Source organism: Neopelma chrysocephalum, unplaced genomic scaffold (genome assembly GCF_003984885.1).
Source record: "Neopelma chrysocephalum unplaced genomic scaffold, ASM398488v2 Primary Assembly neopelma1_23, whole genome shotgun sequence".
NCBI lineage: Eukaryota > Metazoa > Chordata > Aves > Passeriformes > Pipridae > Neopelma > Neopelma chrysocephalum.
In genome coordinates, this window is record NW_020897691.1 from 14,883,065 (window position 1) to 14,896,220 (window position 13,156).

At 37.1% G+C, this 13,156-nt stretch overlaps 1 protein-coding gene across 8 annotated transcripts in view; it reads left to right on the plus strand.

Moving 5' to 3' along the window:
* SASH1 (SAM and SH3 domain containing 1) overlaps nt 1-13,156 on the plus strand; it is a 546,410-nt gene that overhangs the window by 279,403 nt on the left and 253,851 nt on the right. The window lies entirely within an intron of this gene.

The window sequence follows — 13,156 nt, forward strand, 5'->3', positions numbered from 1 at the left end:
GGACTTAACTCCTAAAATTTTGTGAACTCTTGCATGGTTTTAATAAGGTGAAGTATTTCAATAAAATGGATGTGGCAGTCTTGTGTTTGGATAAGGTAAGAAGTACCTGAAAACTGAGAAGTCAAAAGTTACCAAATATTATATTATGTATAATGTTCTTTCCAGAAATTTAAGGTCAGTTTTTAGTATGATGAATTCATAAGTTTGAAACAATTTCATTTGTTTAGTCACCAAAAAGCTAGGGGAACTACACAGAGGAAAAGCAGTGGCCTCTGTTTCATTTGATCACATTATTGTAGTTGGGAGGCAAAGTTATTTAGATTAAAAATTTTTCATTTTCTATGAGATCATATGAAATATCCTTGAAAATGTAATTCCAATGGACTTAAATACCCTTTGATGGATGAAAAACTGACAAGCAGTAACCAAAAACTACTGAATGATCAATGAGAGTGAACTGATTATAGGAAGCAGGATCCATTGTGGGCAACACCAGTTGTTGGTACCCCTGCTTACGCTGAGCGAAGAGTCTCAGTAGTTATTTCTTGCAAAAAAATGCCATGTATTTATAAAACATATAGATTATACTAAACTGGAAGAGGAAAGAAGAATTGAAACCCCAAACAACTATTAATACAGAAAGGCAATAACAAATTTAAATTTGTTATATGACATAGGGAAGAAAAACAGATGCATATTTAGTTTAAAACCAAATCTTGTCATGGTGAGGATATCTCTTTTTATAGTAAGGGTATACAGTTTGGCGCTATCAGGCTCTAGTGCAACAGCATCAAAGCTGCACAGCTTGGTGTTACAAAGTTGTGCACTGAAAGAGGAAATGACAAGTTGAACCTACAATAATGCATCCTTGGTTAGAGATTGATCTCTAACTTGCAGAATAAAGAAGTCCGGAAGTGCCTCAAGTCCACAGCATTCACATTAATCCCCTTTAGTGATGCCTTAAGCTCCTATTAGTTTTTATTTTTCTAATTTTTGTAAGCTTTATAAGTTTTATAAGTACTAGAAGTAGATTTTAAAAGCAGCAGCCCTTGTCCCTCTACCGTGTAGCACCCTTTAGTTTACAAATTCCTTAACCCTCTTACCCCATTCTATGTATCCTATATCAATCCTACCCCCAAATCCAGTAGAAATGTTTAGTCTTTTGTCAAGGCAAGGCCTGTTCTGTTTGGAGAACGCTTGTATCTTGGCCTAAACCGCAGAACAGAGTCAAGAACTGGGTGACCATCTACCCTTTGTGCTCTGAAGATGGTGAAGATGATGAAGAAAAGCCCCCAGACCCAATTCCTAGGGGGTGGGCCAGGGGTGGATCAGGGCAAAAGTAACAGGGTGGACACACTTGGGATTGGACAGAGGGGGTTATAAAATGTAACATCTCAGGTGCAGCCTGCGTGCGTCATGTAACGTCTCTTGCCTTGGCACAATTAAACCCTTTCCTTATCTCACCCTCAATTAACTGCTTCTGAGTTTTTTCTTAGCACCAGCTGAGCAGGCATCATTAGAATGACTTGATGGTGTTCCTGTTGTGTATTTGTTGGTCTCCCCCAGACTACATAGGGTACCCCTGCCACTCCCAGACATACTTATATGAGCATTGGGTGTGGACAGAAGGGGAGAAGCTCAGTTTGTAATCTTAAATAGAGAGAAGGCTAAGTCACAGCCCACCAGACTGGTGGTTTATGGCATAATGGTGAAGGTGTGACAGCAGGAGAGCTGGTCCTGGTAGAAGGTGACGTTAAATGGTGCTGCCTTATTCATACTGCCCCTTGGAAGGAAAAGCTGAAGAAAATCCCCACAACCTCACTTCAGTTGTGTCTGAGTGAACACTTCCTTTTTCCTCAAAGAAAGAGACACAGATAGTCCCTGAAACATGACCCCTTATCGGGCTAGAAATCTGTGTTGTTTGGTGGCATATGTGTATCTTCACAGTTGTTTGTGTGGGCTGGAAGGACATTGAGTCTAATTGTCCTTATATATCACTGTAATGATATATAAGTAATGGCCTACAAAGATTGATTAATAAATATGCTAAATGAAGATAGAAAATCATGATAGCTTGTGTTGGACTAGTTGCAAAAAACTTATGACCTGATGGATCGTTGGTCTTTTATATATATCTCCAATGTCTTCCACACCATTGAGATCAACTGTGTATGCTATATGCCTTTAAAAAGCCAGAAGTGACTATACTGGAAAAAAATGTCATCACTGTGATGATTATTGTTCTTCCCAAGCTAATGTGGTTGCTGACTGTTAACCTGAGGATTATTAGGTATGGAATCAATGATGTGTGCCATCTGTAACAATGTAACAACTTAAAATGGCAGAAAGCATTAATGTCTAACACTGAATATTAATAAAAAGACTTGCATTAGAAATACTGTAGTTGACAGAATCAAGGTACTAATGAGATTTACATCTAGTTCTATTAATCTCAAATATCTAGGTTTTGTTTTAGAATCTAAAATAGAGATCTAAATCTAGATAGAAATTCCCAAGGTGGAGCATCAGTGCATATTGTCAAAATTTAGCAAACTAAAAACTTATGGACGTCTTTGCAAAACCAAGACAGCTTTTTTTCATTTGGTTTGGGGTTTTTTTCCTTTTTTTTTTTAGTCTCCACCATATTTCCCATCTCCATTTTAGAGTGGAGCTTTTGCTGCAATGAGAAGCTGAAATGGGATAAATTCTTTGGACAAAAAAGTCTGTTAAGCTCATTGGTAAAAATGGCTACTTGAAAATATTGTTATTATAGTTATAGAATCATAGAATAGTTTGGGTTGGAAGGAACACTTAATGGTCATCTCCAGTTCAACCCCTTTGCAATGAGTAAGGACATGTTCAACTAGATCAGGTTGCTCAGAGCATCATCAAACCTGACCTTGAATGTTCCCAGGCATGGGGCATTTACCACTAGTCTGGACAACCTGTTCCAGTGTTTCTCCACTCTCATTGAAAACCTTCCTTACATGTAATCTAAATCTACCCTTCTTCAGTTCAAAATCATTACCCCTTGTCCTATTGCAATAGGCCCTGTTAAAAAGTTTTTCCCCACCTTCGAAGGCACCCTTCATGTACTGAAAGACTGCAATAAGATCTCCACAGAGCCTTCTCTTCTCCATGCTGAACAACCCCAACTCTCTCAGCCTGTCTTCCTAGGAGAGGTGTTCCAGCCCTCTGGATCATCTTCATGGCCCTCTTCTGGACCTGCTCCAACATATTCATGTCTTTCATGTGCTAGAGACCCCAGAGCCAAACATGGTACTCCAAGTGGGGTCTAATAAGAGTGGAATAGAGGGGCAGAATCATCTCCCTTGTCCTGCTGGCCACACTGCTTTTGATGCAACCCAGGATACAAGTGGCTTTCTGGGCTGCAAGCACAGATTGCCAGCTCCTGTCCAGCCTCTCATCCACCAGCACCCCCAAGTCCTTCTCGGGAGTGCTGTTCTCGGTCTGTTCATCCCCCACTTGTATTAATACTGGGGGTTACTCCACCACAGGTGCAGCACCTTGCACTTGCCTTTGTTGAACTTCATGAGGTTCCTATGGGCCCACTTCTCAAGCTTATCCAGGTCCCTCTGGATGGCATCCCATCTTCCAGGTGTGCCAACTGCACCACTTGGCTTGGTGTCATCTGCACATTTGCTGAAGGTGCACTCGATCTCACTGTGTATGTCATCAATGAAGATATTAAACATTACAGGTCCAATAAGGACACCTTAGGGACACCATTTGTCACCTATGCCCATCAGGACATTGAGCTGTTGACCACTACTCTCTGGATGCAACTGTGCAACCTACTCCTCACCACCAAATGGTCCACCAATCAAATACATATATCTCCAATTTAGAGAGAAGGATGTTGGGGGGGCTGTGTCAAAGGCCTTACATCCAGATAAACGACATGTGTAGCCTTTCCCTTTTCCACTGAAGTAGTCACTCCATCATAGAAGGCCACCAGGTTGGATTTGCCTGTGAGGTGCTTAGAAAACTAAAATTTCAAATATGCTTGTCATTAAGATGTAGCTTATTGCTTATGAAAATACTCCACAATTTGGTCCCAATATATATGATGTTATTGCTGTACATTGAGGCAGATCTTCCAAGATGAGAGCTACTATTATGAGGCACTTTCTGTGATTTTTCCTTTAAGATGCTACTTGATCTATATGCAGTTCCCGGTGTATCCCTTGCTGTTGTGTGAAAAATATGTTATAAAAGTTGCCTGTGAATATGTTTACATCAGTCTCTTTGTATGAAAACAGAAATTACATTTGAGCAATGACCTACAGAGAGAGGGCAAAAGAAGAAGCAGTAGGATCTATGCCAGTGGTATGTCTTATATCTTGAGTAGAATGACTTTCTAAGATTAATTCATTTTAGACAAGAGGAATCACCTTGTTTTATGACCATGTAGTAATCTCAAGGTCTGTGCATTAAGTTTTGTCATTATGAAAGGAGGTTTCTGAAGTCACATAAAAACATGACCTGTTAGAATAATCCAGTGCACAAAGCCTATTTGCAAAGATTATGTTATAAATCATGATTCATTTTGTGATTGTGATCAGTATGTAGTAGAAAAAAATGATCTTTGGTGGCATATTCTTTTATGACCTTCTTTTTATACAGTTAAATTGCTTTACTACTTTATTCTTTATCTGAGTTTAAATAGTTTTTACATCTTTGCTTACATATTTTCACAGGATCTGTTTTATTGCACTGCAACCTTTAAAAGAAAAGGAAAGCTTTCTTTTCCTTCTTTTGTTCTTTATAGAACCTTATATTTGCATTCATGCATTAATGTTTCAAGCACAAGACTAGGCACGTAATAGTGAAGTATCACCTTGCTCATTTTTGACCCAAACTGTGGACGATGCCTTTTGGCAGAGGAAGAATCCCTAAATGTTCTGCACCACCGACCTGTTCTATAAGTTGTAACCCAGTGGGCAGCAATCAAGTGCTGCTAAGCATTAATGAGAGCTGAAGTAGAAATCCTTCCTCACTGCTGCTTTTCTGCTACAGTATGCCTGAGCTGTCACAGAGGTGGGAACGATTTGGACAACCTTAAAACTGTCACTATGTCCTGTTCCTTTGAGTTACTGCCTGACACAACTGCAACTATGTGTTTCTCCCTTGGGTTTTGTATCAAAGGTAGAATTTAGTTTTTTATAAGCAAATAGTTTAGGTGTTTGCAGTCTTTCTGGAAACTTCATTTTCATTGACTCTTAAATTATTTGAAAGTATAGTTTTAGTCTAAAACATGATGACAACACAGACTTGTAACTTTCCTTTATATGACATACACCTTGATTTTTTTTCACTCTTCTGTGCTTGAAGTACTTGAAAATATTTTTCCCTGCCAGCAAGCGCAGAGAGCTTACAGACCCTCTATATTTAAGTACCCCATGTATTTAAGAGTGTTGCCAGTTACCAAACTTCAACAGTATAAGGAACAACAGATGGAGAGCATAATAACTTTACTATCTCGGTAGAAAGCCAAAAAGCATCAAACTGACACATATGCCCAAAAGCACATAGAATGATACAATTTTTCCCCTAGAGAAATTTCAATCTAAGATCTCATTTGACCCACATACTGTGAAAGGTACACTTGGACATATACAGTTTTTGATATAAAAATGCATTTGCAGTAACTTATTTATACTCAGATCAAAACATTCAAGGATCTATAGCCATAATAATTTAAAAATAAGTAGTTATAATACTTCACTCTAAGAATCTCTGATACAGACTACTCTATTATTGAACTGAGTAAGACATAAATCTTTTACTTGTGCGCAGAATCTTGAACTCTTCTACTGCATACTATCAAACTAAATGTCATTTTTTCTGCATATTATGATTAACAGTGTGCAGGCCTTTGAAATTTTGAGCTAAGCTTTTCTGAACATATCAGTGAATTATTTTTCTTTCTTTTTTGTTCCAATGACATGACCTCTGAATCAAAACATGCAAGCCTTGCCTTAAAATTAGTCTCTGATGCTTTGAGAGCTAGCCAGCAAGGGATGTGTAAATTATGCAGAGAGCAAATCCTGACTGTGTGTCGTTTACTTGCACAACAAGCTCAACTTTAATTAAGCCAGGGCCTAAGATCCTTTGCCAAGTTGCTTTCAATACTGATTTTACAGTTCATAGAGCAACATCCTCACCTATATGAAAGCCTTTTTAACCCTTCAAAAACCTGCCTGTGGTAGAATGTATGTGATAAAAGGCAGTAATAATTCAGTAGCTGACAGAAAAGCTCTTTGATAAACATAAAAATTTTAGCAGATTGCAGACTTGAATTTAAAGCTGTGGATTTTTAGAATTCTTCAGTGCAACAGGCATAATGATTGACATGTCCTATCACTGTAGTGTCGGTATTAAATCTATGAGATTATCACTTGCTAACATCAACTGGAAGGATTAGAAAGAGATGACCTGGAGGGCACACCCAGGACTTGGAAGTGAGATAAATTCTCATAACTCAAGAACACTGAACCTCCCATGTGAACTGTGAAGGTATTTCCTAGTGTGTAGAATCCATTTTAGGGAAGCACACTGCAGTGTGAATTCTTTCCTCTATGAGCAAATAAAATATTAATCCATTTTGCTTATATTCTACAGGGCTATATATTTCAATTCTATTACAGCTGCCAGCTAGCAACTGTGACTGTTACATTTCAGAGGGATTGTAGCTACAGTAATTTATGTTCTAGTGTATTAAGCATTATTTCTAAAAATTATAGGGTTTGATTTCCAGTACTAAACTTCAGTGTTGTACCTAGTAGTAAGGTCCATCTAAAATGCTCATTTTAACAAACAAGAAGTTGAAAAATATTGATCACCTTACAAAATGTAGTGATATTTAGCTGTAAGTGGTTAAACTTGGTATGTGGTGTTTGTAGTTTGGGCTTAATTTGAGAAAATCAAAGAGAAAGAAGTTTTAAAGAAGAAATACAAATAAATATTGGAAGGCTTTTCCTATTTTTTTTATTGTTATGCTTTTTAAAACCATTGTACTAGCTCTGATAAAGGACTTAGTGCCTTAAACAATGTGCAGAAGCAAAACTTAAAAGAATGCAGTATATGTGCTGAACAATAGGTGGCAGGTGGGGCAGGGAGGACTGTTTTGTTTTGTGCTTTTTTTGGTGTTTGGAGGGGTGTTATAGTGTTTTGTTAGGATTTTTTTCCCAAATTAGGCACCTCTATAATGCTCAAGAGCTCGTTTTCTCTAATGAGCTTCAACAGGTTCTCTTTGCTTACTCAGTTAATTTCAAGTTTCTGTTAGACCTCTGCAGAGGATGGGGATTTGGACTTTTAAATAGGATTAAAGGGGAATTTTTGCTGTTGACAGTCTGTTTTACAGTTATTACTGTATGTCAAATACAGCCAAGTTTGATTCTGTCATTGGATTTTGAATCCATTTATTTATTAGCAACTTCAAAAATAGTCTAAGCTTCATTATGCCTCAGACCTTTTGAATTAAGCTCTCTGGGGCTTAATGGTGATGTTTAAAATTGCAAATTGCTGTGAGTCCTGGTCATCGAGCTGAAAGCCATTATCAGGTAGTGCTGTTTCTAGTGCACTGATCATATACAGATCTAATGCATGCCATGATATGTTTTTATAAGAGATTTCCCTTTAGTGCAATCTCTGGAAATATAAGTAATAATTTAATAGTAAATGTGTGTAAATATTAATGCCTGGTTCAAATGAATTATCTTTTTCTTACGTGCCAGCAGTGTTTCTTCTCTAATTCCTGTAAGACACTCAATGGATTTCTTAAGTTATGTGTTTGTGTTGGTATTTTAAAAACTCCGTATGGTGCTGAGAGGTAAGTAATAAATGTTAGTTTTCAGCTCATGGTTAGGCAGAAATTCAGTGGTTGTTAGTTCCCCACTAGGCACCCTCTGTTTTACTGGAGTTTTCACTAGGGTTTTGGTTTTTTTTCAGAAACTTGCTATTGATAATCATGTAAATATTAGACATGGGTATATTGTAAAGGTTCGATATTTAGTTATCAGACATAGAGGCACAGTCTCTACAGAGACTTCATGCTCTTTTGTTTCTATCTGAAGGGCTGCATGTATCTGCATACTTTTTTTCTAATTCTTTCAGTAGCTTCTTTTAGTATGTTTTTTTCTAGTCATTATCTGATTTTGTCATGAAATCTTCTGGATTCTCATAATTGTGTCTTACTCATTAGTTAAAAAAACTTGTCATGGTTTCCTTTTCCAGCATCATACAACTCTTGCTCCTCCCCCCCCCCCCTCAAAGTTCTTGTAATATTCCTCACTCTACTCACTATAACTCATGGGCCAACTCATCTTGGTTTAGTGCACAGTGATTCCATAGCTCTCAGTCCTGAGATATTTTAGAAAATTACTGAGTCTTCATTCTTATGAACTCAGTTGCTTGTTTCTGGATCTTGAAGCTTTGAACGAGTATATTTTTGGTGGAGTCTACAGATGAGTCTTAGCTTGTTTCAACTTCTGGTTTTGTTGATGCTGCTGTTTCACTCCCTACAGTACTCCTATTGGGTCTTTTTGGAGGGAGCATCTTCTCTTCTGATATCACTTCTTTTTGAGGTACTTTGTCCTTGTAAGGTAGCATTTGAGTAAGGACTTCTAGGAGTTTATAGAAGTTTTGATAGAGACCAAACTTACTGTCTAGAGACGTGTCACAGGTTGGAGAGGCTACAGTTGCCTGAGTGTGGGGAAGGGGCTATTCCCATAGCTTCATATGTTCAGATGACCAGAAATACAAGCTAGTTAAGAGGAACAGACAAAGGTGTAGATTAATAGTAGCAAATATAAATAGAGCAAATGCACATTATGGAAAATGTACCAAGCTTTTTAAAGGAAGCTCTAGCTAGCATGTGCCAAAGAAGACTAGCATTTAAAACCATCTCTTGCATTTCTTAAAACACTGAAGCTCAAGCTCATGTTTGGTGGTGTGTAGTCTACAATAACATCAGGCCAACAAAACAGTGAAATTTAGGCAGGGAATGTATGTAATATTAACCTAAATGTTACTTAAGATTTCTACAGGGAGATTCACTCGTAATGGAAAGCACACAGCTCTGCTCTTCAGGACACTGAATTTCAAAGTGAGACCTTGGAGGCATTTGCTCAGCAGAAGTCAGCCATGGTCTTGTTAATCACACTCCACTTCAAAGATGAAAACAAGAATGATACTGAAAATTTCAAAAAAGCCAAGGGTGATTAAAATGGTTAGGGGGCTGACAATTATAACATGGGAAGAGAGATTGAGAGGGGTGGGCTTTACAGCCTAAAGAAGAGAAAGTTAATCAGGGATATAATTGCAATTTTCAGTTAACATGAGGTGGAGGAAGGTTTTAGAGGAAGAGATTGGATTCCTCTTGGAGGTGCGCACAGAGAAAGGACAAGTAGCAGCAAACACTTAGTTGTACGTATAGGGGGGAAAAGTGTTCCCTATGAGGGTTCAGAACTGGAACAGAAGCCCAGGGGGGGTTTCATCTCTCCACCCTTAAAGATTTTCAGAACTTGGCTGGATAAAGCCCTTTGCAACTTGATCTAGCTTTGGAGATGCATCTAAACTTGTAAGTCATCCCTGCTTTGGCAGATGGTTGGACTCGGTCACCTTCAGAAGTTGTTCCCAGCCTAAATTATTAGTTGATTTAATGATTCAGTAATAAATCTTCTACAGGACATTTGATTTGAAGTCATATGGTTAAAAGTCCAAAATTAATACGGCATACACAGAATAGGTTTCAAAATGCCAACCATTGTATGTTTGTAAATGCCAACCAGTGTGTGTAAACAGGGAAGAATTCCCAAAGGATTATTTTCTAGTTGGGTCTTGAAGGAATTTATCCTTGTACCATTGCCAATTGATATTTTTACCTGTCACCCTATTTTCCTCCTAAAATAGAAAATATCCACTGGCTGGTGAGGTAAAAGGAAAAAACCTTTTCCTTAGTTTATTTATTTTTCTCAGTAAGCAAATGTACATAAATTTAAGCAGTGTTAAAATGGGGAAAAAAATTCCTACTGTCAAAAATATGATGTTACCAAGAGGAAAACTGGCTGTGGGTATTTGAAAACAGAAAATGTCAATTCCTAATGTGTGAAGTAAAACTCACACCTTGTTTCTAATGAAATACCTTGTATAAACTGAGAATACAGTATAGAGAATAGAAATGAAAAAATGTACACAATCTTCTCCATATATTTGATTTATTGAAAGAAAACTCTCAAGTAAACTTACTTAGCTTTCAAAAATTATTATTCTTTCAGTAAACTGTTTTTAGTCTTACTTTATTTTGCTGTCCTCATCACTGTTTAAATTTTCCATTAGGTATTGGACCATTCTTGCATCGAGAGCTGTAACCTGTCTCTTTTCCCACCTCCCATGTTACTCCTAACTAGGACTCCTCTGGAGTAGGGAAGGCTGTGACTGGAAGTGAGCTTTAGGGCAAGATCATGTTCCTTTCCTGCTGTGCCTGAGAATAAACATGCTGGTCTCATGGCAAAGTATTCACAGCCTTTAATTCAGTTCTGTTAGTTGTAATTGACTTTGCTGTTATGTTGAATAACTGTAATGCCCTTAAAGGGAAGCTAGGTTTAAAGAAGCTGTTTTAATCCATTTGTATCAAACAAACCAGTAGGAAAAGTAGGCCTATCTTAAAAGGGATAGAAAAGAAAAAAGCTCTTAGTCATTTGTGAGCAAAGGGAGGGAACACCAGAGATCAAGGAAAGGATGCAACAGAAGCACCCTGTGTCCAGTATTTTGCTTAAAGAGAAGAGGAGGTGGGAAGTCTTCTAACTCCTGACTACATCCTCTCTCTTTCCCTTCACCTCTTGAAATATTTTTTGGTTTACAGTTCAGACAGTACTTGTCTCATTTTAAGCTGACAGACATTTGTTTGAAAACTAGAACTAAGTTGCCATTTTTGATACTTTTCTTTTTCGTTTATTTAGCTCATTTGAAAAAGGTAGAAGAAGGTAAAAGAGAGCAGAAGAGAACACCCCACCAATTATAATGCCTGGCAGAAAAGTCCTTAATATTTCGAAGTGAGCATTTTTATACTTTTTCATTAAAATCTGTAAAAGGAGAGTGAATTAATTCAGGACTCTTCATTGAAGTGCACGTTTTTGGATGAGCTGGGATAGACATGGGACAGACAAAATGCTGGCATAGTTCTTGGTTCCTTTGCTGGACTTGTATGATGGGGAACAGATAGAAAGTTATCCACTACTCAGGTAATGTTAGCCATTTCTTACCTCAGGCTCATCCGTGGAATGGGTTTAAATATGCCCTAAAGAGACTATTCGACATCTTTAGTGCATTGGATTAAACTCAGCTTAGATCTCACAGGTATTACCAGCAAAAGGAGGGGGAGAAGGAGGAAGGAAAAAAAAAGAAGACCCTTCATAGGATTCTGCCTATATCAGCAAAAGTTATGCCCAAGAAAGAATGCCACATTTGTGCTATAGAAAAAAAAAATTAATTAAAGTGCCATTATGTAGCAGGAATTTGTATTTGTATTGTTTTTATTTGCTTTAATTTTTCATTCATGCATCACCCTTAACCTTTAGGGTAACAGATATTTCACATTAGCATAAATATTAAGCAGATGCCATTTCTGCTACATAAAGAACCTTCAGCTAATCATTTTTCCATGCATTTAAATAGGAATATTAGAATGAGGGTAATTACTTCAGTTTTCCATGAGTGATCCATCAAGACATTGACTTTTGCTGTATTTTGTTGCACAGATTAGTAAGGGTAGAATTAAATTACAAACCAGTGTTAGAATATTTTAAGTGTTTTGACAAGTTTGATATTGTTTTGGTTTTTTCCTAACAAAGATAGAGTTTTATTTTTAGAATGTATTCCCTTCTTATGAAGAGGTTATTTTGTCAGGAAAAGGTACATCAGATTGGCTGATAGAGGAAAGTTTTAGTTTTAAGATATGACCAGTTATATGAAGGAATAACTTAGGAGCAATATATAAAGTGTAAAAAATAAATTAGAGAAGTTGGTTTGGAATTAAAGATTTCCAAATTAATGTTGTTGTCATTATTTTATTTCACATCCAAGATAGCACTGTTGACATTGGTGAAAGACCGTACAGCATTGTTGAAGCAAATGTTATTGTAACAAGTACCACTTCAACATAAATATGTCTGGTGTTTCAGATTGGACTCTTGACAAATTAAAAGAGCTTTTATTTGCTTTTCCAGTTTTTGGCCATTACACTCAGATAAATTTTATTTTCTAAGCCTTTACAAGAGGATTTCACATTAAAATATCACACTGAAATAAGTGGAAGAATGTACCCTTCATCCTTTTTCCAAGTGAAGAAGCAAAGCTCTTTTTGTGTCCCTCTCTAGTTAACTGTATGCTTGAAAGCAGATCATCAGCTAAGCAAGTGATGGGACTTTGAAAGAAATTTGCTTTTTGAGTAAAACAGACTGCGTTGCCAGAATAATGTATCAGAGGAGCTGCTTATTGCATGAGCGCAGATCTGATATTAATAGGATGCTTTGTCAGTGGTTGGAAAAATCCTAAGTAGGCATTGACTTCTCTTGCCAATATCAAGATTTATTGGCACAAGAGATATTGACTTCAGCAAATCCATGACATTATTATATCTCAAAGACTAATAAATCTTGTTACCAACTAAAAACATAAGTCAATATAATTATGCTTGATGATGCATGTTTTCCCTAAAGATCTCAGCGTCATGTTATACTTCCAAGAAATATCAAAATGTCATGAAAAAAAAGGGAGAAGTTAGTATAAATAGCCACATTCACATCATATGTCTCGTAGTCTCTGGGTCTTTGCAAAAGGTACTTGCCTGTTTCTGTGCCATTTCATATGCTTTTTGAAACAGCTTGTTTTCTCTTGAAAAGTTGGACTCCTTTTCAGCAATAGGATTTAATTTTTATTGTTGAAAAACAGCCAGATGACACATAAATGTGTCCATGGGAACTTCTAAACTCACAGATAGTCTTGTTTCCAAATTATATAGTAAAATACATAGGCCTAAGGGGCTTTGTATGACTGTGGGCTGTTTAAGAGACCGTGTTATGTAATGCTCAAAGAAAAACAGTTCTCCAGTGTGTAATTTAGGTAGAAATCA